This window comes from Podarcis gaigeae, assembly GCF_964106915.1.
Source record: "Podarcis gaigeae genome assembly, chromosome: 1".
Lineage (NCBI taxonomy): Eukaryota > Metazoa > Chordata > Lepidosauria > Squamata > Lacertidae > Podarcis > Podarcis gaigeae.
This window is the reverse complement of record NC_139678.1, coordinates 15,751,731-15,774,798: the sequence shown is the minus strand read 5'-3', so window position 1 is coordinate 15,774,798 and position 23,068 is coordinate 15,751,731. Positions and strand designations below refer to the sequence as shown.

At 44.8% G+C, this 23,068-nt stretch overlaps 1 pseudogene across 1 annotated transcript; it reads left to right on the top strand.

The window, feature by feature from the left end:
- The first annotated feature begins 934 nt into the window (after positions 1-934).
- On the top strand, positions 935-1,602 carry LOC310851918 (small ribosomal subunit protein mS33 pseudogene; annotated as a pseudogene). Its single transcript has 2 exons — positions 935-1,124; positions 1,219-1,602. The product of its transcript is annotated as a small ribosomal subunit protein mS33 pseudogene (transcript).
- Positions 1,603-23,068: the final 21,466 nt, after the last annotated feature.

The window sequence follows — 23,068 nt, the reverse complement described above, 5'->3', positions numbered from 1 at the left end:
GCTTTCACTTCCATACCTCACTACTGGGAAAACCATAGCTTTTACTAAACACACCTTTGTTGGCAAGGTGATGGCTCTACTTTTTAAGATGCTGTCTAGGTTTGTCATTGCTTTTCTCCCAAGAAGCAGGCATCTTTTAATTTCGTGACTGCTGTCACCATCTGCAGTGATCATGGAGCCCAAGAAAGTAAAATCTCTCACTGCCTCCATTTCTTCCCCTTCTAATTGCCAGGAAGTGATGGGACCAGTGGCCATGATCTTTGTTTTTTGGAAGTTGAGCTTCAGACCATATTTTGCGCTCTCCTCTTTCACCCTCATTAAAAGGTTCTTTAATTCCTCCTCACTTTCTGCCATCAAGGTTGTGTCATCTGCATATCTGAGGTTGTTGATATTTCTTCCAGCAATCTTAATTCTGGCTAGGGATTCATCCAGCTCAGCTTTTCGCATGATGAATTCTGCATATAAGTTAAATAAGCAGGGAGACAATATACAGCCTTGTCGTACTCCTTTCCCGATTTTGAACCAATTAGTTGTTCCATATCCAGTTCTAACTGTAGCTTCTTGTCCCACATAGAGATTTCTCAGGAGACAGATGAGGTGATCAGCAGCTGTGTGGACTCCCATAAACTCTAGTAAGCCTGCCCAGTTGTCAGGGACCCCCATTGTTTGGGGAAAGAGTGCACCCCATGCTATCCCCAAATCTGCTATGAAAGCCTACGGAACCCCCAGAAGAGAATTAGGCTGTGTCCAGGGGCCAGAGGGCGGGGTGGGGTGTGCGTGGAAGTCCTGTTGCACAAGTGGAAGTTGTTCTGCTCATGCATTTATCCAGTTGAATACCACCCAAAGAAAATCCATTTGGTGTCCTGTAGGCGGAGGCACGCTTGGGACAGTGAGGAGGTGCCCACAATTCCATGTGCCCGGTTTGTGCTTGGAGATGTCATCCAATCTTTCCTACTATGCTTTACAGATGGCACGCTTGAGTGTGCAGATATTTGGAGAAGTGGCTCGCCCAACAGATAACATCATCCATGAAAGTCATCAAACTGTTAAGCGGACAGCCCTATGCAATGCGGAAGGAAGTTTATGGCTGGCATCCTCCACACAATACCTACCACAACCTCAGTGTGGTGTAGTGGTTAAGAGAGGTAGACTCGTAATCTGGGGAACCGGGTTAGCGTCTCCGCTCCTCCACATGCAGCTGCTGGGTGACCTTGGGCTAGTCACACTTCTCTGAAGTCTCTCAGCCCCACTCACCTCACAGAGTGTTTGTTGTGGGGGAGGAAGGGAAAGGAGAATGTTAGCCGCTTTGAGACTCCTTCGGGTAGTGATAAAGCGGGATATCAAATCCAAACTCTTCTTCTTCTCATGACAAAACTTGGCTTCTATGGCCTCTACAGAGATGAACATGAATATTTAAAAGACGAGATGAAACGGCTGAAAAAGTTGCGCGGGAAAGGACACCCTATGAAAAGAAAAGGGAAGAGAGCGCTGAAAAAGAAATATCACCGTTGTTGGAGTAGACCTTGTATTAAAGAAAGAAAGAAAGAAAGAAAGAAAGAAAGAAAGAAAGAAAGAAAGAAAGAATCCATTAAGCCATCTTAGTCATGGGTCATCAAGTACAACTTCACACCTTCCAACTTTTCATGTATTTATTTATTTGGATGGGATCATCAGTGTACCTGGTGCTCTACAGTTTAAAAGAAGGGATCCTTCTGTATATATAGCATGCGCAGTGTGGTCCTAAGCAAATTAACTCAGCAGACTTACTAGCCAACTAAACATCGTTATTTTATTGATAAGTGTACGTGCTCTTCCCACAATAATTCCTGCCCCCACCAGAATACCCATACTAACAAAGACAAACCTGGGGGGCGGGGAGGAGACATCCTTGAGGTAACCCCAAAAAGTGATACCCAGTGGTTTGGCACTGTTGCCAGCGGAGCTCTCAAATTTCGGCGCTGCCCTGGGCAACATGAAAATTTGGTGCCTCCTGCCTCTCACGCTCCATTCTACAACATTGTTGTGGTGCCCCATGCAGCGTGGAACCCAGTGTGGCCAAACTGGGTTGCACTAAGCTGAAAAGGCCTCTGCTGTTGCCAGCAAGCCCCAGAGGTCTGTCATGGACTGGTTGGACATGGAGGAATGGTGGGAAGCACCAGCTGGGGGGCCCCCAAGGGAAGAAGGCTAAGAGCCCAGGGACTGGTGGCGGAATGACAATGAGTAGGCAGAGGGAAAAGACTGGGAAGAGGCGGAGTCAGAAGCTGAAGGGGTAACAGGGCTTAGTGAGCTGGGAGAGTCTGTGCCAGAAACAGAAGCTGAAGCAGGAGAGGCAGAGATGAGTCCACCTGGTGAAGATGCCAGGAAGTGCCTCCCCTCCTACTGAGACAAGCTCCCCTCCCCACTGGTCTCCCAGGACCAGAAGAGGGAAGAAGAGGGAGGAGATTTAGGCAGTTTTGGAGACTGAAAATCCCCACCATCCCACCGCTGCCTAAATCTCTTCCTCTCTCTTCTCACAGAGGCAAGACCTACCAAGAAGAACCGCTGTGCTCATTTGGCCTGACTCCTCTCAGCAGGCCTTGTTTCTGCTAATAAAGAGTTAACTTCATATACTCTGTGTGATTTATTGCTGGCTGGCTCCCTGGAAGTGTGTCTGCCTATGCAGTAGTCAGGATGTGTGTTATGTACTGAGTTGAATGGGGTCCAAAATACAGCAGTCTGATTGGTCCTAGAACAATAGGATTCAGATTGCAACAATAGGATTCAGATTGGTCCTAGAACAATGCAGCGGTATGATTGGTCCGCAGGAGCCACCCAATCCAGCTCCAGGTGGAAGTGAATCCGCAACCTGATTGGCCTACAGGAGAATCCCATAATTAGCCAATCACGTGGGGCCCATTGTATAAATAATCTATATAAAGCAGATATTTTGGGGGAACTTTCATTCCTCCTCACCACTATGAGCTGAATAAAGAGCATGAAATGACTCCGAGTATATTTCAATGTGTTTCCCCATTTCTGACCCAGAGATTGGACTCAAATCTGTCAGACACATGTGTACAACTGTGTTGCCTAATAAAGTTTTTAAAAAACGCATTGCTAGTTTCTCTCAGAAAACAAAAAGTGGGGACAAAAGTGGGGTGGTAGCAGAAATTAGGGGCTGCCCCTCCTCAATAGGGAGAGCCAGGCATGTGGACATAGGGGATGGTGCGCGTTTGAACAGTTTCCTTTGTTGCAACCTTGCTATCACATGCCATTCCTACCTATGCAATAGGCTTGCTTATCTCACATGAGGATAGGCACAAATTGCTGTCACTAATTAATGAGGGCACAGTTGAGCTACTATTGCAACAGACAGAGAGCATGTAAACACACACACAAGAGGCTGGAAGCAGATGAAAGATTTGTACTTTCTCTCCTGGCTAATTATGTGTAATAGTCAGCTAGCCTGTCAGTAAGCAAGGCACAAGTGCAGTAAAGTCACAGTTCCGGCCAAAAATACTACACAGGGAATATACTGTCTACCCGTTTTCCCGTCCGCCCAAACTGATTTAAATATACATCTCCGTATTTGCAAAAGCTGTTGGGGTGCCCTTAGAAACAGCACATGCAGAGGGATGCTTCATGTTGTGTATTGAGTCAAAGGATTTCATATCTGCATTATTATTGTCTGTATTTGCATTAGGGTAAAGTAACTGCCTTTTAGTTCCAGAGGGTACAGCTACTATTGGTTCATTTAAGCTGCTGTATTTGGATCCTCTGTCTTATTGGTTTCCTCCAAAAGGCAGGACTGTGATTGCCTGATATTGTTCCCTCCAAAATGTATCCTTTCTAGTTTGTTCCCTGTCCCTATAAATGTAGCTCTCCCCTCCTCAGTCTTCAGTCTTGTTGCTTTAATAAAGAAGTGTTACTAGGCAACTGTCTCCAGCATATTATGTCAAGAGAGCTGAAATCACAAACCCCACGTCACAACACTTCAGATATTGCATTTTCAGAATCAGAATTGTAGAGTTGGAAGGGACACTGAGTGTCATCTAGTCCAACCCCCTGCAATGCAGGAAGCTTTTCCACAAGGTGAACCTCGAACCCAGGACCCTGAGATTCTCATGCTCTACCAACTGTGTAAAAAGTACTTGTAAAAAAATACAATGTTGGATATGTTTTTAAAAATGCATCTGTTGCATTTTTAAAAAAGAGCAATGGTTTGCTTGAGAAATGAAAGCAGCCCAGAACAAGGTGCCTTTAATTTTTTTATTGTTGGCATCCGTCTGTCTTGAGAGACAATGGAGTGCGCTTCCGGGGGTGAAGTCAAACCACTGTGTTAGCAGCACCGAAGTGACTTCCTCAGGGCGCAAGCCTGGGCAGTGTGTATGGAGATACTTTAACATTAACCATTTAGGAAATCAACCATAATAAAAAATGTGTGCTCAACTCCACATCTCCAATAGTAGTTACAGAGGTGCAGACTGCAGTGCTTGTTGTTGTTGTTGTTTAGTCATGTCCGACTCTTTGTGACCCCATGGACCAGAACACGCCAGGCACTCCTGTCTTCCACTGCCTCCTGCAGTTTAGTCAAACTCATGCTGGTAGCTTCGAGAACACTGTCCAGACATCTTGTCCTCTGTTGTCCCCTTCTCCTAGTGCCCTCCATCTTTCCCAACATCAGGGTCTTTTCCAGGGAGTCTTCTCTTCTCACGAGGTGGCCAAAGTATTGGAGCCTCAGCTTCAGGATCTGTCCTTCCAGTGAGCACTCGGGGCTGACTTCCTTCAGAATGGATAGGTTTGATCTTCTTGCAGTCCATGGGACTCTCAAGAGTCTCCTCCAACACCAAAATTCAAAAGCATCAACTCTTCGGCGATCAGCCTTCTTTATGGTCCAGCTCTCACTTCCATACATCACTACTGGGAAAACCATTTAGGAAATCAACCATAATACAATAAAATATGTATGCTCAACTCCACTTCTCCAATAGTAGTTGCAGAGCTGCAGACTGCAGTGCTTACCCAAGTTCAATTTCTTTTTGGAAGGAAACTGCTGGAAGCTTAGGCCACTTTGTAATATTTGTGATTATTTATAAATATACAGGTTGGATATAGCTAGGTAGTAGCATGGCTTAAACACAGCCGAAGGGCAGCCGAAGCCCACTGCTGCTATTTCAAATTTGCAGGCAGGACAGGATTAAGACATGCTGAGGCCCTAAACTGTATGTCATGTTTAAGAGGACTCATAACATTGTTCTAACAGAAAGAACTATGAAAAAAAGAAATAATAAAGGTTTATATTTGCATATATACTGGCGTACTGGCAACTAAAAACTAACCATCTAACTAAAACATCTATATTGCAATAAAGCCTATTTGCATACGAAACAACTCCAGATGAGAATATATTGTGATTTCTTACTTGGCATACATGAATACGTTTAACGTACAGCGACACAAAAGCAGCTACCTGGCCTCATGAAATTTTGACACAGATTATGGTTATTTTTGCACAGATTTGTAAGCACAAGATGACAAATATGATATGAGTGATGATATTCCTTTATGAGTGGTGCTATAAACACAACATGACAAATAATTGTGTACTTGAAGTATATTTTTGTCATATCAGAACGGTAATGTCTGTTCACCCCCACCACATTTACGTGATCTTTTTTTAAAAAAGTGATTATGTAAAGCTTGAAATTTAGGAACAGATATGTATTCAGAGGCCCCACATAATCTAAGAGATAGCCAATACCCTAAAATCCATACAAAACCAAAACCCATCTCTTTTTCTTTCTCATGCTCATTCAAACTCCTGTCTGCTGTTCTTTTTACACACTGGTCTAACTTGTTTCCTCTTCCTGGATAGAGTATTGAAGTTAGATCACCTCTTCTGATTGTTCCCAGCCTTGTCTGAGCAGCTTGGCTCCTATGGAGACACACCACTTTTCGTTTCCCAGGAAGCTGACAGACACTCTTTTTGCCGAGCTTAGGTGTTGCAAATACTTCTCTTTATCTGGGCACTAGGCCCTTAATTTGAAGAGTGACTGTGGGACAGCTCGGTTGGTAACACATGAGACTGTGACTCTCAGGGTCACACTGTAAGAAAAGTGACTAACAAATCATCATCATCATCATCATCATCATCATCATAATATAGTGGTACTTTGGTTCTCAAACTTAATCCGTTCCGGAAGTCTGTTCCAAAACCAAAGCGTTCCAAAACCAAGGTGCGCTTTCCCACAGAAAGTAATGCAAAATGGATTAATCCATCCCAGACTTTTAAAAACAACCCCTAAAACAGCAATTTAACATGAATTTTACTATCTAACAAGGCCTTTGATCCATAAAATGAAAGCAATAAACAATGTACTGCAGTCAATCAGTAGCTGAACTGGGTTCCACACGGTCACAAAAACAAAACAAAAAAGCTGCAAAAACAAAAATAAATAGCAAAAACAGACAGACCTCAGCGTAACACTCAAAACGGAAGCGTAACACTCAAAACGGCTTCTATTCGGCTTCCGAAAAAAGTTTTCGAACTACTCCGGGTTTGCAGTGTTTAGGTTCCAAGTTGTTTGAGTACCAAGGCGTTTGGGAACCAAGGTACCACTGTATATTCATTGTTTGTGGTGAAGGTGGAAGGCTGTGTCATATTCTGCAGCCTTGTAAAGAGTTTGATCTCCACATACGGGGCCCAACCTCTCTGTTATATTTACATTCAAACAGTTATGAAAACGAATGAACTTTGCACTCTACCTTCCTGCCCCGCCCCCCCGCCCCCAAGGTGGAGTAGACAATCTTGCCCTCAAGAGCAGCCATGTTTGCTTGATGTGAAGAGCCATCTAGTGTGAGTTTATAGCATATGGAAGAGAAGCAAAATCTAAGTGCATGCTTTCATTGGATTGCACAGGGTAATATAGGATGCCGTATTAGACCAGACTGTACCATTGGTCCAGCAATGGTAGTAGCATCTGCTCTGACTAGTTATCAGGTTTTCAGGTGGAGAGGTCTCTCTCACCTGGACTGCAAGCCACCCAGGAAACTTAATGTTATGGTCTATCTTACAAACACCACAAAAAATTAATGAATGAAAAGTAAATCGCAGTGCTGAGAGGGTAGGACTTTGGGGCAGAAATTCAGGACCTCGAATCCGCCAAGTGTCCCTATTTTCCAGGAACAGTCCCAGATTTACAGAAGCTATTCTGGTTTCTTATTTGATCCCTGAATGTCCTGCTTTTCCTTAGGATGTCCCTATTTTCATTGGAGAAATATTGGAGGGTATGGAGTTATATGACCCCACCCCCCAAGCCAAAGAGATACAGTGGTACCTCAGGTTACAAACACTTTGGGTTACAGACTCTGCTAACCCATAAATAGTACCTTGGGTTAAGAACTTTACCTCAGGATGAGAACAGAAATTGTGTGCCAGCAGCGCCGCGGCAGCAGGAGGCCCCATTAGCTCAAGTGGTGCTTCAGGTTAAGAACAGTTTCAGGTTAAGAACGGACCTCTGGAATGAATTAAGTTCATAACCAGAGGTACCACTATAGTATACAACCCTTAGAAGACATCTGAAGGCAGCCCTGTAAAGGGAAGTTTTTTAAAATAATGTTTAATGTTTTATTATGCTTTTATGTATGTTGGAGACAGCCCAGGGTGGCTGGGGAAACCCAGTCAGATGGATGGGGTATAAATAGTACGGATGATGATAATGATGATGATGAAATAGGATGTATCTATTCTCATCAGATAAATCAGCATTTATCTGTTGAACCGTGTATGGGACCTCCCCCAGCAGAATGAGCAGGTCACCCCCTAAACTCTGACAACAGATTTCAAAGGAAGTGAAGTAATATATATTCCCGGTGCTTTGTTTGGTTTAAAAAATATATATTATAATGAGATGCCAGTACTCGTATCTTGATAAAACTGCCGTGGGTGCTTATTCTTACATAAATGTGTTTAACTACCATAGCAGAAAAAGTGCACCCTGTTTAGTTCCTATAGTTGTGGTGGTGCTGTGACTGAAATGAAATAGAAACACAAAACTGCTAGTTGTTGTTTTTTAAATCAGGGTTGGCAAACTGCCTATCATTATTTTCGAAGTAACGTATCAGGAATTTGGAAGCCGTTGTAAAGAATGGGATGTTGGTGGTGGTGGTGGGGAGAATATAAAGTTAAGGGTTCACTTTCCTTCAAATGATGGTCAGCAGAGACTAAAGTGACCATGTAAAATTAAAACAAGACATATTATCAAAAACCATATCATCCTTGTCCCCCCCCCATTTTTCCTCCCTCCCCCCCCCAACCCCCCCATCCTGGCCCCCCCTCACTTCCCTCAGTTCCAGTCTTTGGTTTCTCTGTGACTGCTGTTTTCTGCATGTTACAAAGTTGTATAGATCCTCAAACTATTTAGCTGATTATTATCAATAACAAGTTTGTGAATGTTTATTCAAAACCTGCCAAGGAGTCCAGTTCACTTTGTTGCGTCTGCAGATACTTTGTAAAGGGTTCCCATTCATCTTTAAAGTCACAGTTATCAGGTTTTGGCCATACGTACCTTCCCAAAACCACCTGAAGTGATGCGTCAATGTTACTCCGCTCGGGATCTGGTGTAAACAGCACCAGCTGCTCCCAACACGTATCTCTGGAAGCATGTTGACAAAAACACCCCCTTATTATAGATTTTAATTTTTAAAAAGAAGCGCTGACATTAAACGGAACAAAAACAACTGCGTTATATTTATAAGTTCAGAATGCCAATATGCCAAAGATAGCAAATTCGGAGCCATCACTCCCACAGCGACCATAACATCATCAGGCGCTGCAAATCGTGGTTGTTGTTGATTTAACGGCATGGGATAAGTGGAAGGAGTTTGTGTGGGGGTTCAATCAAGGAGTTGGTACTGAAGCTGAGGGTTTCATGATTAAGCCCACCTTTTTGGAGCAGGAGGAGGGGACCCTACAGCCACGTCTCCTTTGCAGATATTAATTATATTGACTGTTGGCAAATTGAAGCACTCAAGCGGGGGGGGGGGCGCAGAGGAAAAGAAGGGACAGCACATGCTTATGTCAAAATGTTGTTTGTCTGCATAGTGGGAGGCACACTTACTGTACAGTGGTACCTCGGGTTACATACACTTCATGTTACATACGCTTCAGGTTACAGACTCCGCTAACCCAGAAATAGTACCTCGGGTTAAGAACTTTGCTTCAGGATGAGAACAGAAATCGTGTGGCGGTGGTGCGGCAGCAGCAGGAGGCCCCATTAGCTAAAGTGGTGCTTCAGGTTAAGAACAGTTTCAGGTTAAGAACGAACCTCTGGAACGAATTAAGTATGTAACCAGAGGCACCACTGTCCCTAACTAATGACTCACATGTTATCAAGTCCCCTCCTCTCTCTCCTTCCTCCAACCCTGAACCCAGCAGCTCATCTTGAAGGCACAACTTTCACTGACACCCTTTTCCCATCTACTGAGCAAATTTGGGAGAGGCAAGGGCCGAGATTGTCAGAGGCTAATGGTGAGATCCTAGATCACTCCTGTGACATTGCTATTGGGATGGGGAGCACCTGTTTTCTGTTTCTAGAGGGCCCAGGTTCATCTCTAGGCAGGCTTGGGAATGTCCCCTTGGGGTCCCTTTGAACGCTACAATTCTACGATTCTGTGAAACCCTAGGGAGCCGCTGTCAGTCAGTACTGAGGTAGGCGAAGCAACAGGTCTGGTTCAGTATCAGGCCGCTTGCTATGTTCCTGAAAATAATCCGCTAACCAAGAATCACAAGTAGGACCTGCAATAAATTGTTGCAGCATGGAGTACAGCTGCTTTGATTCCAGCCCTTACATTCCCTCTCCCACCTGGTCTTCTTTTCATCAACTCCCAGCACTTGAAAAGGTAAAGGTACCCCTGACCGTTAGGTCCAGTTGTGGACGACTCGGGGGTTGCGCCCTCATCTCGCTCTATAGGACGAAGGAGCCGGCGTTTGTCCGGAGACAGCTTCCGGGTCATGTGGCCAGCATGACTAAGCCGCTTCTGGTGAACCAGAGCTGCACACGGAAATGCCGTTTACCTTCCCGCCGGAGCGGTACCTATTTATCTACTTGCACTTTGACGTGCTTTTGAACTGCTAGGTGGGCAGGAGCTGGGACCAAACAACGGGAGCTCACCCCGTCGCGGGGATTCAAACTGCCGATCGGCAAGCCCTAGGCTCCATGGTTTAGAGCACAGCGCCACCCGCATCATATAGTTAGCACTATACAGTGGTGCCTAGCAAGACGAAAAGAATCCGTTCCGCGATTCTCTTCATCTAGCGGTTTTTTCGTCTTGCGAAGCAAGCCCATTGACAGCTTAGCGGATTAGCGCTACAGCGGTCTAGCGGCTTTTAGCGATCAGCTGTTAAGCGGCTTATCAGTGGATCAGCTGTTAAGCGGCTTAGCGGCTTAGGAAAAGGGGGGGAAAGCAAAAAAACCCTGCGGGGACTCGCAAGATTTTTTCATCTTGCGAAGCAACCCCATAGGGAAATTTGTTTTGCGAAGCGCCTCCAAAACGGAAAACCCTTTCGTCTAGCGGGTTTTCCGTCTTTGCGAGGCGTTCGTCTTGCGGGGCACCACTGTATGGCTGTTGAACACTCCTCTGTCCCCTTTGGCCACCCCTTATTTCTCCACCCCTTATTTATTTCCTTCTCCTGCAAACCTTGGTGTTTCTTCAAGTTTGCTGGTTCCTTCCAGCTGTGTTTAGGTGATGCTGTTTTGGCAACATCATTCACAAAGCAAAAGATTCACGCATCAAAGCTAGATAGCAGGGGGAACTCAACCCCTGAAGCTGTTTCTGGCCTGAGAAGGAAGACTTTGCGTGGTGTTTTTTCCCTCAGAGTAGGCCAATGGAAATGATTAGACCTGCTTTAGGGCTAGATTCAAGTAACCCGCTCCTCTAGCGAAAGCAGGGGTGCCAACTTGAACAAAATATTGTGAGGGCCCTGCTTAATTGATAACATGACACGGTGCACACACACCATTTGAGTGGCAATGCCCATCAACTTTGGGGGTACTCAAATATTTTTATTGAGGGGGCCGAAGTCCCTGCAGCATCTAGGGGTTGGCTCCTATGGGTGAAAGCCATCACAAGGACTCCGATTAGTGCAATGGGGATTCCCCCCCTTTTCTCCCCCTGTGCCTCCCCCAAATCAGCTCTGGAGGGTTGGGAGAACAGCCCACATGGAGATGAATTCAGTCAGACCAACAGAAATGTTGATGCAGCCCTAGTGCTCTGCTGAATTCCACTCATAAGGCACGTCAAGCCATTTCAATGGGTCTATACTGAGTAATATTTAGTTGAATGCCACCCCTTATTTCCTCATTTTCTACCTGTTTAACATAATAGTTTCACCTGTGGAATACTGGCACGTTTCTGCACATGTCTCCCAGTCAGTCAGTCAGTCCATATTCCATGGCCACTGAGAATACTCAGTTCTCAACGGTTGCGGTTCACGTTTTTTGCTTGATTTTGGTATGTTCGAATCTTGGGTTCCTCTGTAATATTTCTATGGGCAGATGTCATTTGTGTGGACAGAGCTGCTTCTGCTTCTTTCTTTCTTTCTTTCTTTCTTTCTTTCTTTCTTTCTTTCTTTCAAAATATATGTATTGATACTTGTCCAAAGATATACAAACGTTCATACCCAATACCAAGTATATTTTTATAACACACTGAAATAAAATAAATGTTTAAAAGGGACAGAGGTAGAAAGAAGAAGAATGGGGAAATAAAGTTAAAAAGGGGGAAGAAAGGAAGAGGAAAAGGTGAGAGAGAGGGAGAAGAATAAAGAAATATAAAGATCTCCAGTTCTCTGTCCTACAGCTACATATAGTATTCACTCATTAACTTCCAACCATTCTATCTTCTAAAAGCCAATTTCCCCCCTAATCTTCAAATTCAGATATTACAAGTTTGTTTTATCTTCGACGCAAAAAGCCCATAAGAAGTTTCTAAGCCGTAATAATGTGGGGACACAGCTTCTCAACGTGAACCAGGAAATGAGCTATCCAGACAGTAAGGTGGATCTTGCCGCCCTTTCTCTATCTATGAGTTTCTTCCTTTTTTTGCCTGTTCCACCCACTTCATTCCATTAGTCTTCCCACGTGGTTCTCAGTCCCCCGCCCCCCAGGAGTGGTGGAAAGGGAGTGCGGTAGGGGCGGGTCCACCCCAGGTGTCACCACTGAGGGGTGTGTGTGTGACAAAATGCCGGGCGGCACTCACCACAGGGCCTGCAGCGTGCCCGAGCCATGCATCTCTCCTGGGAGTGAGGCGGTGGCTTGGGCGCCCGCAGGCTCCGTGCTGCCCCAAACGGTCCGCCTGCCATCTCCCCCTCAGCTTCAAGGTGGCTGAGGTGGAGGAGGCAGGCAGACTCCTCGGAGGTCCCACGGAGCGTCTTGCCCTGGCTGGCCCCGCCCCTTGCGCAGCTGGCCCCACCCCTGGGCACAGGGCATGCACGCCACCCCAGACACCCAATCAGCTTGCTCCGCCGCTGCCGCCACCTGCTTCAATCTGTCATCAGTGGCCATTGAGACCTATTGGTCTGTCCCCTAGAGGTCATTCCCCTTCTTTCCACCCCTGAACATTTTGGGGTTCTCCTGAGTCTGCTGAGAGCAGTGTGGTGTAGTGGTTAAGAGTGGTGGACTCGTAATCTGATGAACCGGGTTCGCGTCCCCGCTCCTCCACATGCAGCGACCTTGGGCCAGTCACACTTCTTTGAAGTCTCTCAGCCCCACTCACCTCACAGAGTGTTTGTTATGGGGAAGGAAGGGAAAGGAGAATGTTAGCCGCTTTGAGACTCCTTCGGGTAGTGATAAAGTGGGATATCAAATCCAAATCCAAACTCTCTGATACCTCCCTCTATGAGTATGTGTGTTTGCCGGCAGTGCCGCCATTTTGATGCCATTTGCGAGCATCTTTGGGGACGGAAATGATAAATAGATTGAACAATTATTTTGGCTGCACAGCAGTAATGCCCAGGAAGAACCGAGATGTCTGCACAGCGCACAACTCTAGGTCAGTGAAATTAGAGGGTTTTGCAGCAAGTGTACACAAAACCTAATAACACGTGAACAAAACCCGGTGAAGGTGTAGTAGAAGATCCACAATAGCATTGTAATTCCCTTACTCTTTTGCGTAGTTTCTAACCAGGTAGGGCAATAACAGAGAATAAACGAGTTCTTGCTGCTCAGTCATTTTCCATTAGTAATTCCTGGCTGTCTCCAAAAGTGCAGGCAGAATAATCAATTTTTAAAAAATTAAAAAAGTGGGGGAGGGGAGACTCTAGTGGAGAACACACTTAATAAAAAAGGGATGCTTTTTTGGTGTGTGATTGCTTTAACCTGGTTAAAACAATTAACAGAGCTGTGAAGAATTAAATGTTTCCCCCCCCCTACTTTGACATCTAACTTGGTTTCACAAAGCCTGAGTATTACATCAACAGTTTGTGAACTGAGGGTGTGTTGAAGTCGACCCAAATGCCTTTGTTCTTTGTTCGTGGTCACCATAGCTACCATTTCAACTTGCTAACATACTGTTGCTTGCCACCCCAATCTCTGAGCGGTTGGTGTGAGAATCATGAGGTTCTGGGCACTTACCCAGGGTTCGTGTTTCCTTTTGGAATGAGGCACAGCAGAGACTGTGGTGTCTTTATGCTATATGGTTTATTTACACATACAGTGGTACCTCCGGTTGCAGATGGGATCCGTTCCAGAGCTCCAGTCAGATCCCAAGATTTTCGCAACCGGAGGTGCCTGCTCTGCGCATGCATGCGGCATGGCAGAGTGCTTCTGCACATACATGCAGTGTGGTAGAGGGCTTCTGCGCATGCACGCGGGGCAAAACCCGGAAAAATACTTCCGGGTTTGCTGCGTGCGTATCCTGAAGGATACGTAACCAGAGGTGCTCGTAAGTAGACGTACCACTGTATATACAACCTGAGCCTACAACAGAGTGGTCCACAGCATTAAAACACCAAGGGGGGGGGGTCTTGTTTCTCCCAAAGCCACAGCCTAGGATTCAAACAGAAATCAAATAGTCCTCCCCAACATTGCTCCGACTCTCTCTCTCCGACTTGCTGCTTTGCTTCTAAGGTCACATCGCTGCAACTCAACTCTGAACTCTGCTTCCTCCTTCTAACTATCTCTGAGTTGAGGGCTCTTCCCTTTGTTTCCCTTAATGGCCCACTGCCCAGGCTGTCACCTCAACACAGGAAAATAGCCTGGCTTATATTTTAATGCTTGTTCGTTCCAGGAGTTAGAAGGATCTCGCATACTTCCCCTCGCCTCCCAACTCATAACAATACATAGCAGCATTGTATTCTTAAAACTCCTTCTTTCCACAGATGCTGCCAAGATTTTTCCTTTGTTCAGATTTCATGTATTTGCACCAGATTTTGCCGCTTTCAAATGGCTGCTTGATTAGGCTACTGAAACTTGTAAACGCCTGGGAGCAATTGCCCTTCTGACATGATTTGTATTTACGGCTCTATTTTGAGGGCACCTTCATATTGATTGTTATGGTAGTAATAAATAACAGCAACATAATAATAATAATAATAATAATAATAATAATAATAATAATTGTACCCCGCCCATTTGGCTGGGTTTCCCCAGCCACTCTGGGCGGCTTCCACAGAAACCAAAAATACACTAAAATATCACACATTAAAAACTTCCCTGAAAAGGGCTGCCTTAAGATGTCTTCTGAATGTCAGGTAGTTGTTTATCGCTTTGACATCTGATGGGAGGGTGTTCCACAGGGCGGGCGCCACTACCGAGAAGGCCCTCTGCCTGGTTCCCTGTAGCTTTGCTTCTCGCAATGAGGGAACTGCCAGAAGGCCCTCAGCACTGGACCTCAGCATCCGGGCAGAACAATGGGAGTGGAGACCTTCAGGTATACTGGGCCGAGGCCATTTAGGGCTTTAAAGGTCGACACCAGGACTTTAAATTGTGCTTGGAAATCTACTGGGAGCCAATGTAGGTCTTTCAAGACCGGTGTTATGTGGTCTCGGCGGCCGCCCCCATTCACCAGTCTACATGTACCATTATAGCTCCTGCAGCCCTCTCCAACGTTGTGCCATCCAGCTGTTTTGAACTACAACTCCCATAAGCTCCAGTCGGCAGAGACCATTAGCCGGCAGGCAGGAAATATGTTTGATCTTATCTTTGTGCAACAGGTAACTAAGCCATCACCAACATAGTGCCTTCCCTTGACCATTGGCAATTCTGGCTGTGACTGATGGGAGTTGAGTCTAATAACATCTGGATGACAACAGGTTAGACATTACTGGATTAGATCTTCCTTTTCCCCCTTTAAGTGAACGAGGTATGGTGCAGCTAAGGACAAAAAGATGATCTGAAGGGAAGAAATGGGACCGTGGGAATGCTTGGAAGAGAATGGAGATTAGATCTTTGCATGCCAAGATAAGCTTAAATTGCATGCGGTGAAGGCAGCCAGCACAGAGAACAAAATAGCCAAGATAATGAGTGTGAAAAATTAGGGTGAGACCAAATGGAGTTCAAAATGGATCCAGGATGAGGTCACCTCCAGACAGGTGTGGGATGAAGTTCTCTGCCCCTTTCTTCTGAAAGCTCATCCCTAGCTAGTTGTTTCTATGGCAGCACACCTGTACCTGGCCAACTCTTTTCTCATGCAAAGAGATGCTTGGCTAGGGCCATTAACTGAATAAAAAGGGTTGTTTGGAGTCTTTTTTCTTTCTTTTATAGAACCCCACCCCTTACAGATATAAAACAATGGGCTTGGATGAGACTTAAAGACGGCTTCCAACGCAACCAATGCTGTAGCAGTATGTTTTTCCTGGATTATTTACTTTATTCCCCCGACCCTTGAAAATTCCCATGGGTGCCTATGCATACACAGTTAGTCTTCTGTTGAGGGACCCAGCTTGCCTCTCTACTTCCACCCATTGCTCAGGCTGTGGGTGCTTATATAACAAAAACAGTACCACTGAAATACAAGAGGGGGATTTCAATATGCTTGGGGGAACTCCATGTGGGATGATCAGCCTCATACAACCAAAATGCTTAAGTCTATGGCATAAAGGGGTTAATGCCATAGAGTAAGCTGTCCTGCCAGGCTTAGCTAAGTCACTCTCCCTCAACTTGGGAGGAAGGTAATCAAGGACTCTGTTCACTTTCAGTCTGCCTGAGAAGCAGTGATGAGGTTCTGAGCTGGTTGCTGCAGCTCAGGCAGCATGGCTCTTACAAGCCATTCTTGTATTCCTAGGCCAATAATTTAGGAACTTTCACCACTGTAACCAAGCCAAGTTGTACTGCCCATGTTTTCTGCTATATGGAAAAGCACATGAATCTGACCTTTGGAGAGTTTGTAAGTAAACCATTTTTATCTTACCGAACATGTGGACTTTCTATATGCTAAGGGAAGTTTTGGAATTTAGGAGGGCATATTTTAAAGTTCTAACAGCCTATAATTCCATACTTTACTTGGCTTCATGTTTTGCGATTTTAAATCTCTGCTGGGGTTCTCTCACAAAAAAATACTTGCCCCAAATTTAGATCTTGGCATCCAGGGAATTCTCCTTTTATATTCCTCCTCTCAACACTGCAAACTTTATCGCCCTCTTTTTGGGATTCCTGATACTTCCTACTCTTCCATATTTCTGAAGAAAGTCAGATTTTCTAGTGATGTGACAAAAGGAGAGGTACAGGAAAATGCAGGATGATCATGATGATAATCAGATGGCATCGTTACTGGGATGCTCTGTAAAAAGTGAATTAAATACCATGGAAGCCTTGCAACTTGAATGTTTTGGCTCCCAAATGCCGCATAACCAGAAGTGAGTGTTCCGGTTTGCGAACATTCTTTGCAACCTGAGCATCTGACGTGGGTTCTGATTGGCTGCAGGAACTTCCTGCAGCTAATCAGAAGCTGTGCCTTGGTTTCCGAACGTTTTGGAAGTCGAATGGACTTCCGGAACAGATTCCGTTTGACTTCCAAGGTACGACTGTATGGCAGTTCTACACTAAATGTGCAATGTGGAAACACTTTTGGAGACCTAAGTAATTTAGCAGGTGGGTTTGAAGATAATGCATTTAGAGCACATCAAAGCCACATTTAAAATGTATGACTGCCCCGTTAGAATCCTGGGAACTGTAGTTCCCCATACAGTTCTTAGCAGCCTTAGCAAACTACAGCTCCCAGGGCTCTTGGAGGGAAGTAAAGATAAAGGGACCCCTGACCATTAGGTCCAGTCATGGCCAACTCTGGGGTTGCAGCACTCATCTCGCTTTATTGGCCAAGGGAGCCGGTGTACAGCTTCCGGGTCATGTGGCCAGCATGACTAAGCCGCTTCTGGCAAACCAGAGCAGCACACAGAAACGCTGTTTGCCTTCCCGCTGGAGCGGTACCTATTTATCTACTTGCACTGTGACATTGCGGGGATTCGAACTGCCGACCTTCTGATCAGCAAGTCCTAGGCTCTGTGGTTTAACCCACAGTGCCACCCATGTCCTTGCGGGGAAGTAATGCACTTTAAATTTAGGTGCTTTAAATATATGGTGTGGATCTGCCCTTTAATGTGATGAGGAAAGCTTGACTTTCTAACTTCCTGCTGCTGTTAAAAGACCTACAAACGGCATTATCAAAAATTAAAAATCTAGTGGCAATCCTACCTTAGAAGCTGCTTTTTAGTGAACTATTCCTAACTTAAATTGCATGTGCACTCTCGGATCTTTCTTTCGCCTTCCACATTTTTGTTGGTTAGGAAGCAATTTCAAACGAATTTGCAACGCTTACCAAGGGGACAGATTGCCACCTTCTGTGGAAAAGCTTGTGGGAGAAGGGAAATGCCATAGGCCTCCCCCTCTCTCTTAGGAGGCGCCAGTTCCCAGCCTGCAAAGGGCTGGAACGCTGAAAGCTTTTGCTGTGTACAAGCCGGAAGGAGCTTTGTACAGAGCTGAATGCCAGACTTTCTCTGCTCTCCATCATGGTGCATTTGTGGTCGCCTTTGAAAATTCAGAAGAGGGAAATGTAGAGAGACTCCTTAACCCACTGAAGCTCTTGCCCCAACCCTCCTTGACCTATGATCAAAGTGAAACCCCGAAAAGCAGATTAGACTGCATTCATCGTAGACCTATAAACACATGATGAAGGCAATGTATCACACTGCAATGCTTTAAAGGGAAAGGGAAAGATTCACGCAACGCAAATCTGTATTATTATCTTAAACTGAGATGGGCCACCCGCGTAAGGCCTGATAAAGACAAGCAGCTCAAGTTTATCTTTAAAAGGAAACCTTTTCGGAGTCTTTTAAAACACAGCAAGAAACTGAGGCACTAGCCCAAATCAGAGCACCTTACAAGAAACTTACAAAAAACAACTTTGATTTGGGCTAGTTAATATCAGGTTCTGCAATGGACCTGAATTTGGTCTTAAGCCTTGCAGTTTTTAGTATGTTTTATTGGGCTTGTACATCATTGTAAACTGCCCTCAGAACTTGACTGAAGGCAGGGATTACAGTACTAGAAATATAATTGTAGAGTTGTCTATGATAGCAGTGTTTCACACAAAATGTACCTAACCTGCAGGTAAGACTCCACAAACTGAAAACAGAGTTGTTATTTGTACCTTTGTTACCCATGAAAATCTTTCAATCAATTTTTTTAAAAAAATAAATAAATTACTGTATACAAATACTCTAACCAACCCTTCTCTGTATATAAAAAAGACAATAATTACGATAGCATATTCTCTCGGAAATTTAAATTCCAACCATTTACAAAGAGAATCCAACATTTCGACTAATATATCTGGTTGAGATACCTTCTCTGCCTGTCCAGTTAGGAGCACCACCGTTTAAGACAGTTATTGACAAGCTGGAACATGTGAAGAGGCAGGCGACCAAGATGATTGAGGGTCTGGAAACCAAGCCTTATGAGGAATGGTTGAGGGAGTTGGGTATATCTAGCTTGGTAAAGAGGAGGCTGGGAGCTGTCTTCAAATATCCCAAGGGCTGTTGCATGGAAGATGGAGCAAGCTTGTTTTCTCCTGTTCCAGAACCCAAAGCAATGGATTCGAATGATAAGAAAGGATGTGCCGACTACACAGTAGGAAGAACTTTCTGACTGTAAAAGCTGGTCAGCGGTGGAAAAGACTACCTTGGAAGGTGGCAGTGCTGTATTAAACCCTGTGGAGGCTCCTAGCAGTTGAAATCTCAAGCGGGGGGCCCTCACAAATTATCTCCTAATATCCAGAGGACGAGATTGTTGGATAGTGTTCGCGAAGCTACCAGCATGAGTTTGACCAAACTGCGGGAGGCAGTGGAAGACAGAAGTGCCTGGCGTGCTCTGGTCCATGGGGTCACAAAGAGTCGGACACGACTAAACGACTAAACAACAAATACGTTTTTGATTTTATAATTAATAAAAAGAATTAATATTATTTTGATCTGTTGTTGTGGGGCCCCTAAAAGCCATGGGGCCCCCTAGGCCACTGCCTGCTCTGCCTATTTGGTAATTTGGCACTGGAAGGCGGTGGACTGTGCTTCAGTGAAAGTTTTTTAAACATACGAGTGTGGATGGGATTTTTTTAGCTGCAATTCCTGAGGACTAGATGACACTCAAGGTCCCTTCCAACTCTGCAATTCTTTGATTCTTTGATTCTTCCTTGTGTACAAACAGAATGCCCAAATTTGGCTATGGTGAGTCACCACAGCAAGATGCATCACCGAGTGGCCATTTGCATCTGGGTCTCCCAACCCCTAGATCAGTTTTCTAGCCGTGAAGCTTCCTTCCGACACCACACATGTACTCAGGTATACAAGGTCACCAAAGTGTTGGTGCTGACCGTCGGTGGAGGAAGATTGGAAGAAATTTAAAGACTATTTACAGAAACATTGTAAAATTAATGAATGTTAGAAGGATGTTGGAATGAAGTTATGTGGTTTTAGCAGAAATGTTATAAAGGATTAGGAAAAAAAACAGACTGTTAATTGGTGAAAGGAGGGAAAGTAAAGTTACATTATACTAAGATAAATTACAGGACAAAAATTGGAAAAGATGGAAAGGATTTGCTGAAATAGCTAACCGAACTAGAATACAAAAAAGGGAGGTGTGAGGAGGTCAAGGAAACAAGCAAATGAAAGATAAGTTATGGGAAGATTCGCTGTGCTTTTTAATGGATCTTATTTTTGTGTTTTCTTCTTTTTCTTTTTCTTTCTTTTTTTCCTTATTGTGATGTGTTGTTTTGTTTTTGTTTAATATGGTGTTTTTACTTTTTCTTTTTGTAACCTTTAAAACTTTAATAAATATTATTTTTTTAAAAAACAAAAAACAAAGTGTTGGTGCTGACCTTTAAAGCCCTAAACGGCCTCGGCCCAGTATACCTGAATGAGCATCTCCACCCCCATCATTCAACCCAGACATGGAGATCCAGCACCGAGGGCCTTCTGGCGGTTCCCTCCCTGTGAGAAGTGAGGTTACAGGGAACCAGGCAGAGGGCCTTCTCGGTAGTGGCACCCGCCCTGTGGAACGCCCTCCCATCAGATGTCAAGGAAATAAACAAATACCTGACTTTTAGAAGATATCTGAAGGCAGCCCTGTTTAGGGAAGTTTTTAATGTTTGATGTTTTATCACATGATGATGATGGTGATGTTGGGAGCCACCCAGAGTGGCTGTGGAGGCCCAGCCAGATGGGAGGAGTAATAATAATAATAATAATAATAATAATAATAATAATTAATGGGAGAGGGCAATAAAACTTCCTGAAAGACGCATGAAGAAGCAGATTGGCAGTTACTTTTCTCTCATATAAAAATAAAAAAATTCATAAAAAATACAAAAGCAGCTTACAAAAGCTATGCATAAAATCAATGCAATTAAAAACATATTATTATTATTATTATTATTATTATTATTATTATTATTATTATTATTTTAAATCAGAGAATAGCTAACTCTTATGATAACCAAGTCGGTACATCATGAGACACTTAATGTCAGAGCTGTGGGTTCAAGCCCCATGTTGGGCAAAAGATTCCTGCATTGCAGGGGGTAGTACTAGATGACCCTTGTGGTCCCTTCCAACTCTAAGGTAAAGGTAAAGGTACCTCTGCCCGTACAGGCCAGTCTTGACAGACTCTAGGGTTGTGCGCTCATCTCACTCTAGAGGCCGGGAGCCAGTGCTGTCCGCAGACACTTCCGGGTCACGTGGCCAGAGTGACGAAGCTGCTCTGGCGAACCGGCACCAGAGCAGCACACAGAAACGCCGTTTACCTTCCCGCTATAAAGCCTATTTATCTACTTGCACTTAAGGGTGCTTTCGAACTGCTAGGTGGGCAGGAGCTGGGGCCGAATGACGGGAGCTCACCCCGCCGCGGGGATTCGAACTGCCGACCATGCGATCGGCAAGTCCTAGGCGCTGAGGTTTTACCCACAGCGCCACCTGTGTCCCTCTTCCAACTCTACAATTCTGTATATTCTTGATTGCCTGCATAAACCTGGTGGAATAGAAAAAGTACAGTGGTGCCTCGGAAGACGAAAATAATCCGTTCCACGAGTCTCTTCGTCTAGCGGTTTTTTCGTCTTGCGAAGCAACCCTATTAGCGGCTTAGCAGATTAGTGCTATTAACGGTTTAGCGGCTATTAAAGGCTTAGCGGCTAAAAGGCTATTAGCGGCTTAGCTGCTTAGAAAAAGGGGGGGGGAAGCGAAAAAAATTGCAAGACTCGCAAGACGTTTTCGTCTTGCGAAGCAAGCCCATAGGGAAATTCGTCTTGCGAAGTGCATCGAAAAACGGAAAACCCTTTCGTCTAGCGGGTTTTTCGTCTTGCAAGGCATTCGTCTTGCGGGGCACCACTGTATTCAGCAGGCACTTGAAAGCTGAGATAGAAGGGCCCCGACTCAATCTCTATTGGCAGCGTATTCCAGAAGACTGGACCGATGACACTGAAGGCTCCTTTTCTTGTCGCTGTCCGAATGAGCCTTGGCAGCCCAGGGAGTGACAAACAACACTCCTGCGGATGATCCTGCAAACTATGGCTTGCAATCCTGATAACAGGCATTTATTATTTTTTAAACACTTATATACCACTTTGTATTTAAAAAAATGCCACAGCAGTGTACAGAGACAATGACCTGGTTCATACACCTCGCTTTGCCAAAGCATTGCAAATATACAAGTATGAGGCATCCCAGAGAGGGGAGGGTGACTGCTACAATCCCTCTCCCTAATCTTCTTGCTGCTATGAGCTAAGCCATGGTTTAGTTTTATGTGTTGAACAAACCTGGACTTATGGTTTGTCTCCTCCAGACAAACCACAAGCTATACACCCAAGGACAAACCTTGGTTACAGCTCACAATCTGTATGGAGCAAGAGAAGCTTCGAACCCAGGTTCAGACAACCAGCTAAGCCAAACCATGGCTTGGTAGAACTGCAGCAGGACTGTGGCAAACATAAAGCAGCAGCTGTGAGCTCTCCAGGAATCCTCATACTTGCATGTTTGCGTCAAACCATAGTTTAGCTTAGCATTAGGTGCAAACGCTAAGCTAAATGTGCAGTTCAATAAAAACCATTCTAATGCACATTAGAGTTTTTATTGAATTGTGCAATTCAGTAAAAACCATACCACAAAACAGAAAAAACCAAAACCATAACACAAAAATTCACAGTCACATCCACTGTAGGTGCTGCTCTGGGTTTCCTATCCAATATTGATGGCCTGGGAATGCCTGGGCAGATAGATGAGTGTTAAACACATCCTGACAGCCTAAAAGAGTTGGGCCTTACTTCTGAGTCAACATTGTGAGAGCCAGTGTGGTGTAGTGGTTAAGAGCGGTAGTCTTGTAATCTGGGGAACCGGGTTCACGTCTCTGCTCCTCCACATGCAGCTGCTGGGTGACCATGGGCTAGTCACACTTCTTTGAAGTCTCTCAGCCCCACTCACCTCACAGAGTGTTTGTTGTGGGGGAGGAAGGGAAAGGAGAATGTTAGCCGCTTTGAGATTCCTGAAGGGGAGTGAAAGGCGGGATATCAAATCCAAACTCTTCTTCTTCCAAACTCCTCTAACATGAAGTAG